The sequence below is a fragment of the Mus caroli genome, unplaced genomic scaffold (genome assembly GCF_978045245.1).
Source record: "Mus caroli unplaced genomic scaffold, Mus_caroli_1 scaffold_7, whole genome shotgun sequence".
NCBI classification, from domain to species: Eukaryota; Metazoa; Chordata; class Mammalia; order Rodentia; family Muridae; genus Mus; species Mus caroli.
The window spans coordinates 52,197,960-52,210,812 of NW_028227262.1; the positions used below are offsets into that span (position 1 = coordinate 52,197,960).

The 12,853-nt window shown below is 40.5% G+C and overlaps 1 protein-coding gene and 1 pseudogene across 3 annotated transcripts in view; one reads left to right on the top strand and one right to left on the bottom strand.

The window, feature by feature from the left end:
• Window positions 1–12,853, bottom strand: part of Tafa1 (TAFA chemokine like family member 1) — a 526,210-nt gene that overhangs the window by 179,249 nt on the left and 334,108 nt on the right. The window lies entirely within an intron of this gene.
• LOC115031471 (U6 spliceosomal RNA) lies at window positions 1,052–1,152 on the top strand (annotated as a pseudogene).

Sequence of the window (12,853 nt, forward strand, 5' to 3'; positions counted from 1 at the left end):
TTTCTTTATATACATTTCAAATGCTATCCCAAAAGTTCCCTATACCCTCCCTCTGCCATACCCACTCCCACTTCTTGGCCCTGGCATTCCCCTGTACTGGGGCATATAAAGTTTGCAATACCAAGGGGCCTCTCTTCCCAGTGATGGCCGACTAGGCTATCTTCTGCTACATATGCAGCTAGAGATACGAGCTCTGGGGTTCTGGTTAGTTCATATTGTTGTTCCATCTATAGGGTTGCAGATCCCTTTAGCTCCTTGGGTGCTTTCTGTAGCTTCTCCATTGGGGGCCCTGTGTTCCCTCTTATAGATGACTGTGAGCATCCACTTCTGTATTTGCCAGGCACTAGCATAGCCTCATATGAGACAGCTATAACAGGGTCCCTTCAGCAAAATCTTTCTGGCATATGCAATAGTGTCTGGGTTTGGTAGCTGATTATCGGATGGATCCCCAGGTATGGCAGTCTCTAGATGGTCCATCCTTTCATCTTAGCTCCAAACTTTGTCTCTGTAACTCCTTTCATGGGTATTTTGTTCCCTATTCTAAGGAGGAATGAAGTATCCACCCATTGGTCATCTCTCTTGATTTTATTGTGTTTTGCAAATTGTATCTTGGGTGTTCTATGTTTCTGGACTAATATCCACTTATCAGTGAGTTCATATCTAATGACTTCTTTTGTGATTGGGTTACCTCACTAAGGATGATATCCTCCAGATACATCCATTTGTCCAATAATTTCATAAATCCATTGTTTTTAATAGCTGAGTAGTACTCCATTGTGTAAATGTCCAGCAATACCTCTCCTGGGCATATACCCAGAAGAAGTTCCAATTGGTAATAAGAACATGTTCCACTATGTTCATAGCAGCCTTATTTATAGTAGCCAGAAGGTGGAAAGAACCCAGATGTCCCTCAACAGAAGAATGGATACAGAAAATGTGGTACATTTATACAAAGGAAAGGCTTTTTATAATAGACAGAATTAATTCGATGGAGCCAGCATGATGTTGATGTGGATTTTCCCATGTTTAGTTGATCACAACAATCAACCTGGTGCTCTCTTCGCCAGCACATATACTAAAATTGGAATGATACAGAGAAGATTAGCATGGCCCCTGAGCAAGGATGACAAAATAATCGTCCTGATTATTGTTCAGACTAAAAGTTTAGGTCTGGGGAAGAAGTGCTGCCCTTCTAGTAGGAATCCAGGTGGCTCTTGTAATCAATCACTTTGGGTCTCCTTGTTTTCTGAACTGATGTTCTGATGTTGGTTGCTCCCTGGAACCATCTGCTCCCCCACCACCTAAGACCTGTTTTCCACCATAGGTTTGGATTTCACTGTTTTGGAGTTATGAACTCCAGGAATTTAAAGAGCACCTTGGAAGGTGTCTGTGCATGGCCAGGGGTGAGAAGATCTGGCCCCTTGAGTGACTCTCAAACAGAGAGCAGCAAGCACTGAGCAGTGAGCAGAGAGCAGAAAACACAGCCGGACTTTTCTCCCACCCCACCAAGAACACAGGCAACAGATGGGGGAGTTGTTTATAGAATTTCAAAGTCAGTGTTCCAACTACAAATAGCCTTGATGGTTTTTAAGATGGAAAGATTTTAAGTCGGGGGAGGTAAAGTATCCAACTTGAAAGAAGGACAGATATGAGGGGAGCGGATGGCAGGTTGGGTATGGGAGTACAGTGGGGGAAAGGAGAATGAACAAGAAAAATGACATGTATATTTGAAAATAAGATAATGACTCATTACCCACTACGTTAATTAAAGAACAGGTACTGGGAAGAAAGAAAAGAAAGAAGGAAGGAAGGAATAAAGAAAGGAAGGAAAGAGGAAGGGAGCATGGGAGGGAGGGAGGGAGGGAGGGAGGGAGGGAGGGAAGGAGGGAAGGAGGGAGGGAAGGGAGAAAGGGAGGAAGGAAGGAAAGGAGGGAGGGAGGGAGGGAGAGATGGAGGGAGGAAGGGAGGAAGGGAGGAGGGGGAGGGAGGGACTGCCTTCATTGCTAGTAAGTCAAGCAGACAGGGTTGGGAGTTTGGAGGGCCTACTGGAGACAATGGCAAACTATTTTGCTCTTAGGTTAGTACACTGAGACCAAAGAGGTTAAGAGGAAGGTCTAAAGATGTATAGTTCTTAAAAAGACAGCATAGAACTCATTGGGCAGGCAGACCCCAACCCCTAATTGCATCTTGAGTTGATATTCTTAAATTTAATTTACTCTGTCCTGAAGATGCATCCTTATGCTTTTCTGTTTAGAAGGAATTTAAAGTACGTCTCCTGAATGAGAAATGGACTATTGCACCGGTTTCATATGGACAGTTCTTCAAATATTAGGACGAGTAGGAAATATTCCAGAACCTTTTAAAAATGCCAGATCCCAGAGGACTGACTCAGAAAATCTGTGTGTTGACAGGATTAGAGTTGATAATCCCAGTTCTATCTGGTCATAAGGTGAAAACTTTCCTGATCACCCTCAAAGTTCTAGGGATCAGAATGAGAAGGTACTGAGCTCTTATTTGATCCCTGTCACTGGTGTAAGTATGTATGTATGTATGTATGTATGTATGTATGTATGTATGTCTTTGTATGTGCATGTATATGTGAGTTTATGTTAGTGTGCAAAGCAATGAGTTTTATTATAGGATTTTTTATACATACATATCTTTGACTCATTCTTCCTCCTGTGCTGACCTCCCTGTCCTCCTGAAGTCAGAGTCATAGAGGCAAACCTTCAGAGGGCAGGTAAACTTTGTTAATAAGTCAAGCAGACTGAGTTGGGAGTTTGGAGGGGCTACTGGGGGACAGTGACAAATTGTTCAGCTTATGTGTGTCTGAAGGAGATCTTTGGAGAATTGTGTCAGGGCTATTACTATGATATAGAAATATGGACTAAAAAAGGTGCTAACCTTCACTTCATCCTGTCTCATTCCTCATTCACAGAGGCAAATGTAATGATCTGCATCAGGTTTCTCCATTCTGTGCCTGGAGGGCATAACCCAGCCAGTCACCTGTGTTTCCAAATAAAGCTTTATTGAAACAATTGCAACACTGTATTAACACGTTTCCAATGATCTTTATCACCCTACATTGACACAGTCAAGTCTCAGTGCCAGGCTTATGGTCCTTTAAGCCTATCTGGACCTTTACAAGTCAAGCTTGCTGGTCCTGATGATGATATTTTTGTATGAAATTTTAAATTTTAAAATATTCAAAAATCTAAAAGACCTAGCTGCACATGTATCAAAAGATGGCCTAGTCAGCCATCACTGGAAAGAGAGGCCCATTGGACACGCAAACTTTATATGCCCCAGTACAGGGGAACGCCAGGGCAAAAAAAATGGGAATGGGTGGGTAGGGAAGTGGGGGGGAAGGTTTGGGGGACTTTTGGGATAGCATTGGAAATGTAATTGAGGAAAATATGTAATAAAAATATTAAAAATTAAAAAAAGAAAGAAAAAGTATATCCACGATACTATTTGTTATTGTTTTAGATAGTTTGTTCTTAAAGAAAGGCTTTAGCCAGAAAGATGCTTGGCTCTAAGAATGTTCTCCAAAAAAAAAAACCCAAAAATTTAAAAGACCACATGTTCAAGTGAAAGCTATATTCCAAGAATTTAGCATTTGCCTCTTTCTCTATATGTACAGACAAGACACAACTCTACAGGGTGAACTATACACATGACATTCATTTCAGCTATACCTTCTCATAGGAGAAAATGTCCAGAAAAAAATGAGCATTTGATTTTTACTAAGCTATCTGGTAAAAACAAACAAACAAACAAACAAACAAACAAACAAACAACACTTTCAATAATTACAAATCATTTTGCTCGAAGAAGTAAAAAAGGAAAGTAGAAACAGATGACCCTGGATTAAGGCAGTAAATGGGGATTTAAAATGTTCAAATAGAAAAGAAAACTTCAAAGAGATTCAGTCTAGATAAAAAGAGTCTGTGGGAGGATCCTCCTCAATTTTTATGATGCTCTTGTGAAAAATAAAAAATTGCCCCCAAAACATACAGAATAATTCAGAGTTTTTGGAAAGAAAAAATAGCAGGTTCCTACAGAAGATAGGTACAGGAAGGAGATTGCCATCAGCCTTTTAATAAGGTGTTGACATAAGAAATCTGGTTTGTCCTTCAGAACACATATCCATTGCATTTTAAAACTAGCTAAAGCCCTCCCAGTTGCTTTTGCCCCAACCGTTAATTTTAGGAGCCCTTGATCTTCCCTCTGCAGCCTTCCAACCACACTCGTTCTCATGAAAGAACGTGATCCCTGTGGCTGTAGAGGGATTGCAGTAATTCATTCTCACAGTTCATGTTGAGTTTTAAAAATTGCTTTCAGAGGTGTCAGGGAATAGAGGAGGAAAAGAAGAAAACAAGGGCTATAAAGGAGACTGCGTTGAAATATTTCGGAAGTGCAGCAAGACAGAATTCGCTCGGAATTCATTGGCACTTCCAGGAGTCTTACCTAGACCAGTGTGCACACGAGTCAAACTAGGAAAATGGCTCTTAGGTGAATCACAAATAATATTTTCATTTATTTAAAAGTGTGTGTGTATGCGTATGTAGGTATGTGTGTGTGTTTGTATGTGCTCGCACGCGCGAGCACACGCATATCTGTATGCTATGCATGCATCTGTATGTGTGTAAAGACAGGAGATTAATTTTGGGTGTTAGGGTGCTGTTTCTGTTTTTTCTTTTGTTTTGTTTTGCTTTGTTGATGTTTGCTTGCTTGTTTGGGGGCTTTGGTTTTCAAGAGAGAATTACTTCTGAGACTGGGACTCACCATGTCGGTAGGCTAGACTAGCTGATCAGCGAGTGAGTGAGGTCTCTGCCTCCACACTGGGGTTACAAGTGCATGCTACTGTCATTTTGTCTGGCTTTTATTTAAAGTGTGTTCCAGAATTAAATCCCAAGTCCTCATGTATCTGGGGCAAACTCTTTACTGATGGGAGCCTTCTCTCCAACTCCTTTCCCTAAAGCTCTAGCTCAGTTTTTAGAAATAATATGGAATACACTGAGCTATTTACATGTCCAAATCTATTTAACGATAGAATGCAATCCAATGTGCAGTAACTCCATGCCCCACTCCCACTTGCAACCTATGAAGCATTCATCATAGGCAGAATGATAAACAGAAGTAAAAGTAATGAAGTCATCATGACCCTCTTGTGTCTGACGCTTTGAAGGAACCCATTATAGACATTGCCTTCTTTAGTTCTTACAAGGTTGTAAGATCTTACAAGCCAGTGGTATCTGTGGAACACAGCTAGCAAGGCGTTGAAGCCAGAAGCCAAAGCCTGCATTTTCTTTAGAACATTTGGTCTCTAGTGACCTTGTGAAGAGAGGTTTCTTTACAGAATGTGAAATGTGTAAAACGCTCCCTGGAGTCCCTTCCTGAGATCACATATCAAATGGTAGCACCAGGACTCCAGGTTTGGGTATTCATTAGATAATGCCTCCCCAGAGGGAATTGTTTTAAATACATTGAAATAGATGAAGACAGTCCTTCAAGAGCAAAGGAGGGGTTACTATGGATGAGTTGCAAAGAAGGATAAAAATGGAGAGAAGGGCACTTATTTTCTATTGATAGAATATCCAATGTGATTAGAAAGTATTATGATGTGTCTACTGATAAAAATATAGGGATTCTGGAGGACTCAAAGAGCCTTCCAAACGGTCCAAATCAGTTCCCATGAGACAAAGGTATTGTTACTGTAAGCTTTCCTGAAGCAGTCATATATGTCCCTCATGTGTCATCTACTGTGTTCTGTATGATCTGGAGACCAGTCTATGATAGCCACATTTTCAGTTTTGAACGAATGCGTTTATGGAGTAGGCAAAAGTGGTGGATAGAAGCAGTAGACAGCAGGAAGTCATCCAATTGGAGATTTAAAATCTTCCACCTGAAACCAACAGGGAAACCCCTTTGAGGAAATCAACTGGAGTTTCCCACCAAAAGGGACTTCTTCTTTTTTCAAAAGGGATTTCTAAGTGAAATATTAAATAGCAACAGATAGATATCATCAAACTGGGTGTTGAGAACATCTAACAGAAGCCAACGGGACAAGGTGAAGCAGGTAGCTGGAGTTCCTATGGCACTTTTTCCAAATGGCCGAGCTTTCCACTGTGACACTCCCAGCTACCCTCTCCTACTATGGAAACTTTATGTCATAGGATAAGTTACAGGAATGTCTGTTGCAAATGGCTGATATTCTAGCTGTTCTTAAGAACACAATGTTGTTATTCTTGGGCTGTTTCATCATTTTCTTTCTCCCTGCCACAAAGTTAAAGCGTCAACTCATTTCTAGAAAATGTCTGTGGGGGACACATGGAGATAAACATGTTTGGGTCTGAGATGCAAGGTGGAGAAATCCCAAAACTTCTCAGTATGCTCAAAGAGTAGAGTAGATAGATAGATAGATAGATAGATAGATAGATAGATAGATAGATAGTATATTTCATGTGGCTCCTTGCATGATAGAACATTAACAGGGATTGCATGGTTGCAAGAGGTCTGTAAAACATAAAATTCTATCTGATCTATTACAACACAAAGCAGCATAGTCCTGTCCTAAAGAAACTCTGACTATGTCATAGAGGAAATGCTTATGATAAGTTATGATCTGCTGCAGAAAATGAGATTTCCTGAAGCAAAAATTTAAAAAATTTTCTGAGCTCCAGAGATCATGCTATCTCAATATGTCTGCTCTAGAGTAAAAGAGCAAGAGAAAGGACACTTGCCACAAGTGTGGAATTATTGAAGGCATTGTTGTCAATTGGGGTATACAATAATTGATTATGAGAAAGCAACACCTCTCATAATGATTTAACAGTGAAGATCAAATATTAGGCAACTGTGTAATACCAAGAATATTCCAGAGAGAAGTGACTGGTGCCTATTACCAATGGTGACTAAAGAACTGGAGACAACATGCAGTTAGAATGGATTAAGAGCAAGCTCTTGTAATCTAGTAGAGAGAACAGACCATTGCTGATGTCCATCCTGAGGGTGGGGGGGAGGGGTTCTCTTAAGCATTTTGCAAGTTGCGTCATGCACATTGTAGCTCTTGGTGCTTGCCTATTTTTATTCCACCGCTATACATTTTTCCCCATTTATGATAGGGGAAAATAAAGAATACTATGTGTAATTCATCATTTAAGACTATGGAGAAATTCTATTAAGAATATTGTAAACTTATATAAACCACACTTATAAGTGTGTGAGGCTGGTTTTGGCATTTAGCTGAGTTAATATAAATTAAACTCTGTTTAATGATGGCCAAACAGGGTAAAAATTGAGAAATGTTAGCCATCATTGCCAGTCACAGTTTTGCAGTCTTCATAGAGATTAAGACCCCTTGAAAATACCATTGCTTGGCGACATTTGAGCAGGTAAATTTGTGACTGCAGTGATCAAGCATTTGGGCTTAAGTTAATTATCTTGATGCAACTCTGTAATCTGAACACTTTACAGGTGGGGGACCATAGGGAGGTCTCAAGTTCAAAGCCAGCCTGAGCTATGAAGGAAGGCCTTGTTAAAAAAAAATATTTGGGGTTTCAGAAAGAAAAACATACCAGGTAGTCAGCATTCTCTCTAATGTAGAATAGCACACAAAGCTTTACTCTAACTGGATGGACTATGTGTTCTTCTTATATTTCTCAGTAGTTTTGCTTCTGAGTTAGCCAAGCCCAATCCCTGTAAATCCAGTAAGGTCCCAAGGTAACTGGCTACAAAGAATAACAGCTGAACATTCAGAGTTTCTCTCATTGTACTGCCAGGTCTATAACCCAACAAGCTGCTGACTCTAGCCAATCTTTCTTCTCCTTGTCGCCAGGAAAGAGAATGGATATTTTAGCATCAGTACCTTCAACCCATCTTTTGATCCACCCCTTCTTATTACCCTCTCTCAAATGCTATTATATAAATTTACAACAAGATGGATCTGATTTTTGGAGAATCAAATTCAAATGTTACAGCTTACAAACACATCATTTTTGGAGAGGGCCTGAGTTATACCTCCATCTCTGAGAGTATTTCCTAGGCAAGAACAAAAGCATGGATGAAATATTATCTCTCCACCCTACGGAAATGCTGGCCAGGTCTCCTGGGCTTCCTTTGTTGAGCGGAACTGTCACTCTGCAGTTCTTATCAGTGGATTGCTTATTTCTCACGTTTTTTGCTTGACTCCTTATACCCTGAATGCTGTTAATCCCTTTTCTATTTTCTACCAGTCAGAGGATTTTCCTGTGCAAAAGAGCAGCTCTATTCTGTATTCACTGGTTATCATGTGAAGCTGCATCCTCCTGTAGAAGAAAGGACAGCCACAGTGATAGCTTCAAGCAAGTGGAAGATGCAGAACAGGGGCTGGCAGGTCTTTGATGAGCTTTCATCTTCTGGACCTTTTTGCTTAGACTAGATACTGTATCTGTCTTAGATTGCTCACTCTTTTCCAACACACCATGACTTCTGCCTTGATGCCATCTGCCTTGATGCCATCTGCCTTGATGCCTGTTCTGTGGGAATTTCAACAGGGAGAGTACAAGGTGTCTCTAGGGGTTGTCAGTTGGTCTGGTCCAAAGCAGCAGTGTCTTCTCCTCCCTGGATGCTGACTGTCAGCAAAGGCTCATATTACACAGGCTACATATGCCACCAACCTCCATTAGTCAGCAGGAACTAGATTTTCCTTTTTCATGTTGAAGACTCTAAAGGAACCTGGAGCAGCTTGTCAATTATTGCAGTTGGTGACAGAGAGCACAAGTCCCATGCTGAAAAGCCTCTGTGAGTTTAACCTCCCCCATCTCACTTTACATGTCTTTGATAGAGAGATAACAAAAGAACCCAATGCTAAGATATTAATAAATCAAATAAAAATAATGACACTAATAGTGGTCACAGTGCCTGGGGGGCTAAAAACCCTACATACAGCTGTCCTCTCTCTGTCTTGATGCTGTGAGATAAGGCTCAAACCTAGAGCAGGTCTGGTTAAAACTCCAGTTCCTTGCTATTCCATTTGATCTAGCCAGTTTGATGGGATGAGAAGAATTAATTGATGCTAAAGAGTCAGGGTGGATTTACACACACCCTTGTTCTCTGCAGGGCCTTGAGGCAGCTATGGTACAAAAGCCGCCATGGAGTAGAAAGACCATTTATGAGAAAGACTTGCTTCTGGAGTTAGCCTCTACAAATTTATGAGTTAAATCAGAGTCTCCAAACCTTCTAAAGCCAAGAGGCCCCTCTGTGGTATAGTAGACTCTGGCCACATGAAAGTTTCTACTTAGTCAGCACTTGCTTCAAACACCTCCATAGATATATAGATCCTAATAATGTATAAGCCACCAAAATTACCATATATAACAAAAAAGTCATAAAGTATACCACACTTTATACAATATTAGTCTTATAAAATAACTAATATAAATAACATTAAATAATATAACAATAATATATGTGGTATTGTACAACTTCTAATATATGAGAAAGACAGCAATCCTGACATGGTTCACTTTTTAAACATTTTATTATATTTATTTATGTATTTATAGATGTATGCCACAGTATGGATGTGGAAGTCTGACAGTAGTAGCTGTAGTCAGTTCTGTCTTCTAATCATTGGCCCCGTGGAATGAACTCAGGTTATTAGGCTTGGTGGCAAGTTCCCTGGCGCTTTGATCTATCGCACTACTCCTGACTTAAAAAAAAAAAAACCGTAATTACTGAACCCCATTCTATAAATGTATGAAATAACCCAAAATACATAGCAAAAAGTACAAATGATAATGCACTTTGAAAACAACATAGCAGCTCACCGAACAAAATTTATTTAGGGGCAAGATATTGATTGGCCCAGTCATTTTCAATTCTGCTGAATGAACCCAGGTTCTCACACTGCATCGCAGTGCCTAGACACAGTATGAGAACCATGGATTGAAATGAGGCCACCTTCTTATCTCTTGCTGGCAGGTCCAGGAGGCCAATATTGTATTTAGCACTTATGATGATGAGAGCCCTGAGTGAAATTGCTGTATGCAGAGGACAACCTCTTTTAACCTTTACTATGCATAAGAATAGCATCTTACTGTGCACAAGAATAACAGAGCATTTTAAAAGCATAAACAAGCGGTCCTGAATCCCAGCAATTATGGCTCAGTAGAGTAAGGAAGTACCTGTAGAGTCTGTGTTTTCCCTCTTACTGAGAATTCTGTATGTAGGTGGTCTGAAAGCTACATTTAGAGAATGAACGACTGCTTATAATATAACATTTATTTGGTTGGCATACATTAAAACACCAGCAATATAGGAAAGAGAGTTAACCTGTGGCATTTTGTTCTGAACGGAGAGTAAGAAATCTTGAAAGGACCCCAGTGGCTGGCTCAGTAAGGTTCTCTTATTGGATTCCCTAGATAATCAATCTATAGATTCTGAACCACCCCTATGAAGGCTACCCAAAAGCTCTCTGTTAAAGCAACTAACTGATAGGAAATTTGATCTTTTAGAAAAAGAAAGCTTTGAAAGGAAGAAAGATGCCTCATGAGTGAAGAATCTACAATTAAATCCTAGAGGGTGCTCTGTATAAAGTGAAATTATGGTTATTAAATTCTCAGCTGATTATGGGGTAACGGCATCTCACACGGAAAAGGCCAGACTGGGTCTTTGTGATGTGTATAACTCACTAAGCATAAGGGGAGCAGGCTGTGCCTCTTGAAGGATATTTGCCTACAGCATAATACCAATAATGGAAATAATATCAGATCATATAAAGTTGAGGCTTTTATTCTCCACAGAGCTGAGAAATGATGAGAGGGGCACTCTGGGAATTTTCTCTGTAGATTAAATATTTGAATCATAACTGTCGGAGACAATCGCATTCAGTTTGAAAATTACTTTGCTATCTCAAGCATGCTGAGAAGAAAAGGGACTTTCGATATCACAATTAAGACATGAAAATTTTATTTTCTGTGGGATTTGTATAGTTAAGAAAAGAGAAAAATATTTGAATGGTACTTAATGTTTTAGCTAAATTTAACTAGCTCATTTTCTGGCACCCATACAAGATAAACAAGTTCATAGCCTTTGTGGGCTGATTAAAGATCCTCTACTGAAGCTCTCATCCACCCTGAATAGAGTCAGATGGCAAAGTGGAACAAAAGCTAACTGGAGGAACATTTTTATTGTTAATGGAAGTAGCAAATACTGCATTTTCTAGCACTTACTTTTGTTTGTATCCAAATTGGCTTGGACCTCACATTCTGCTGAGACTTAAGGAGGCCACTGTTGGCAAGAGGTAGCATTTGTTCTGTGAATTCATTCCTATACTCATTGCTTTTCTGTTGCCATGATAAAATACCATGACCAAAAGTAACTTGCAGAAGAAAGAACTTAGTTTGGCTTTCTGTTCCAGAGGGTGAGTCCAATAATGATGGGGAAGGCAACAGGAGTAGGAAGCTGATCCCAGTCCGTTCACACACTGGAAGCAGAGATGGAGGAAGTGAGGTGAGGGTACAGACTCTCAAAGCTTGCTCCCAGTGATGTTCTTCCTCTAGTGAGGCTCCCCCACTGCCCCCCCCCCCAAGGTCCATCACCTCCTCAAAGGGACTAACCCTACAGGGAAATTCTTCATTCAGTACAATGCAATTGCCTTATCTTATCTTTGCCAGGGCTATTGGTGATTTCCTGTGGATGCCACCAGCTTGCTTCAAAGGGTTTGGAAACAGTTCATGAATGCATAGTTCAACTAGGTAGCTCAGTTGGACTTAGGGGAAGGTGGTAAGCATCAGGTAGATGGATGGATGGATGGATGGATGGATGGATGGATGGATGGATGAATGCTTATAATATAACATTTATTTGGTTGGCATACATTAAAACACCAGCAATATAGGAAAGAGAGTTAACCTGTGGCATTTTGTTCTGAATGGAGAGTAAGAAATCTTGAAAGGACCCCAGTGGTTCCCTCTCAAAATATGACCTCTTTAAAATAGCAGTTCACTAAACCACTAGTTCCCAAGCCCCCTTGTACTCAAGTCCCTTCGAGTTGAGCCATCAATTCATACCCTCTCATCCCTGTTCTATTTCCCACCAAAGACAATCACTGGCACTTCTTGTTGTTCTTTCTGCCTAGTATATTTACTTCCATGACTTCTCATCAAGCAGACCCAGGCAGGAGCTGGCTGCTCCCTGACTTCCACTCACCAGTATCTTCCCCCATCAGTTAGTGCCACTTCTTCCCAGGCATCTCTGACTGCAGCTCCAGTATTCCAGAGGCACTGTCTTTCTTTTTATCTTGACTGAGATAAAAACTTTAGCGCTTATTTCTTTCCATCTAAAAAGAATCGCCCCTTTGCAATGCAACTGATTCCTCTACAGCTCTGCCTTTGACTAGGTGCTTTTGACATTTATTCTTAATTCACTTTAACCCTGTATGGTTTCAGACCCTGAAACAAACAGCCCAGTGGGGTGCATATTTTACATATCAAGCAGACCTGGCCTCCAGGTTTTCCCAGCATTCCTCAGTCGAAACCTGGCACGCCCAATCCCTAACCCAGTACTTTCTGGCCCAGGGGCTAGGCTGCCCTTCCCCCAGAGGCTCTTTGCTATATAATCCAGACATTTTGGCTTCTTGCTTCTCTCCCCCTTCCCACCTATTGTTGTCTCTTTCTCTTCCCTCTTTCCTCTGACTCCCTTACCATGGTGACTTCCCTGGCCTCCTTCCTTGAGGACAGTGAACTTGGTGACCTGAAAGCACCTTTCCGATTAACCTCAGTTTATATAAATATATATATATATATATATATATATATATATATATATATATATATATGTATGTATATATTAATCTGGCTTGAATAGG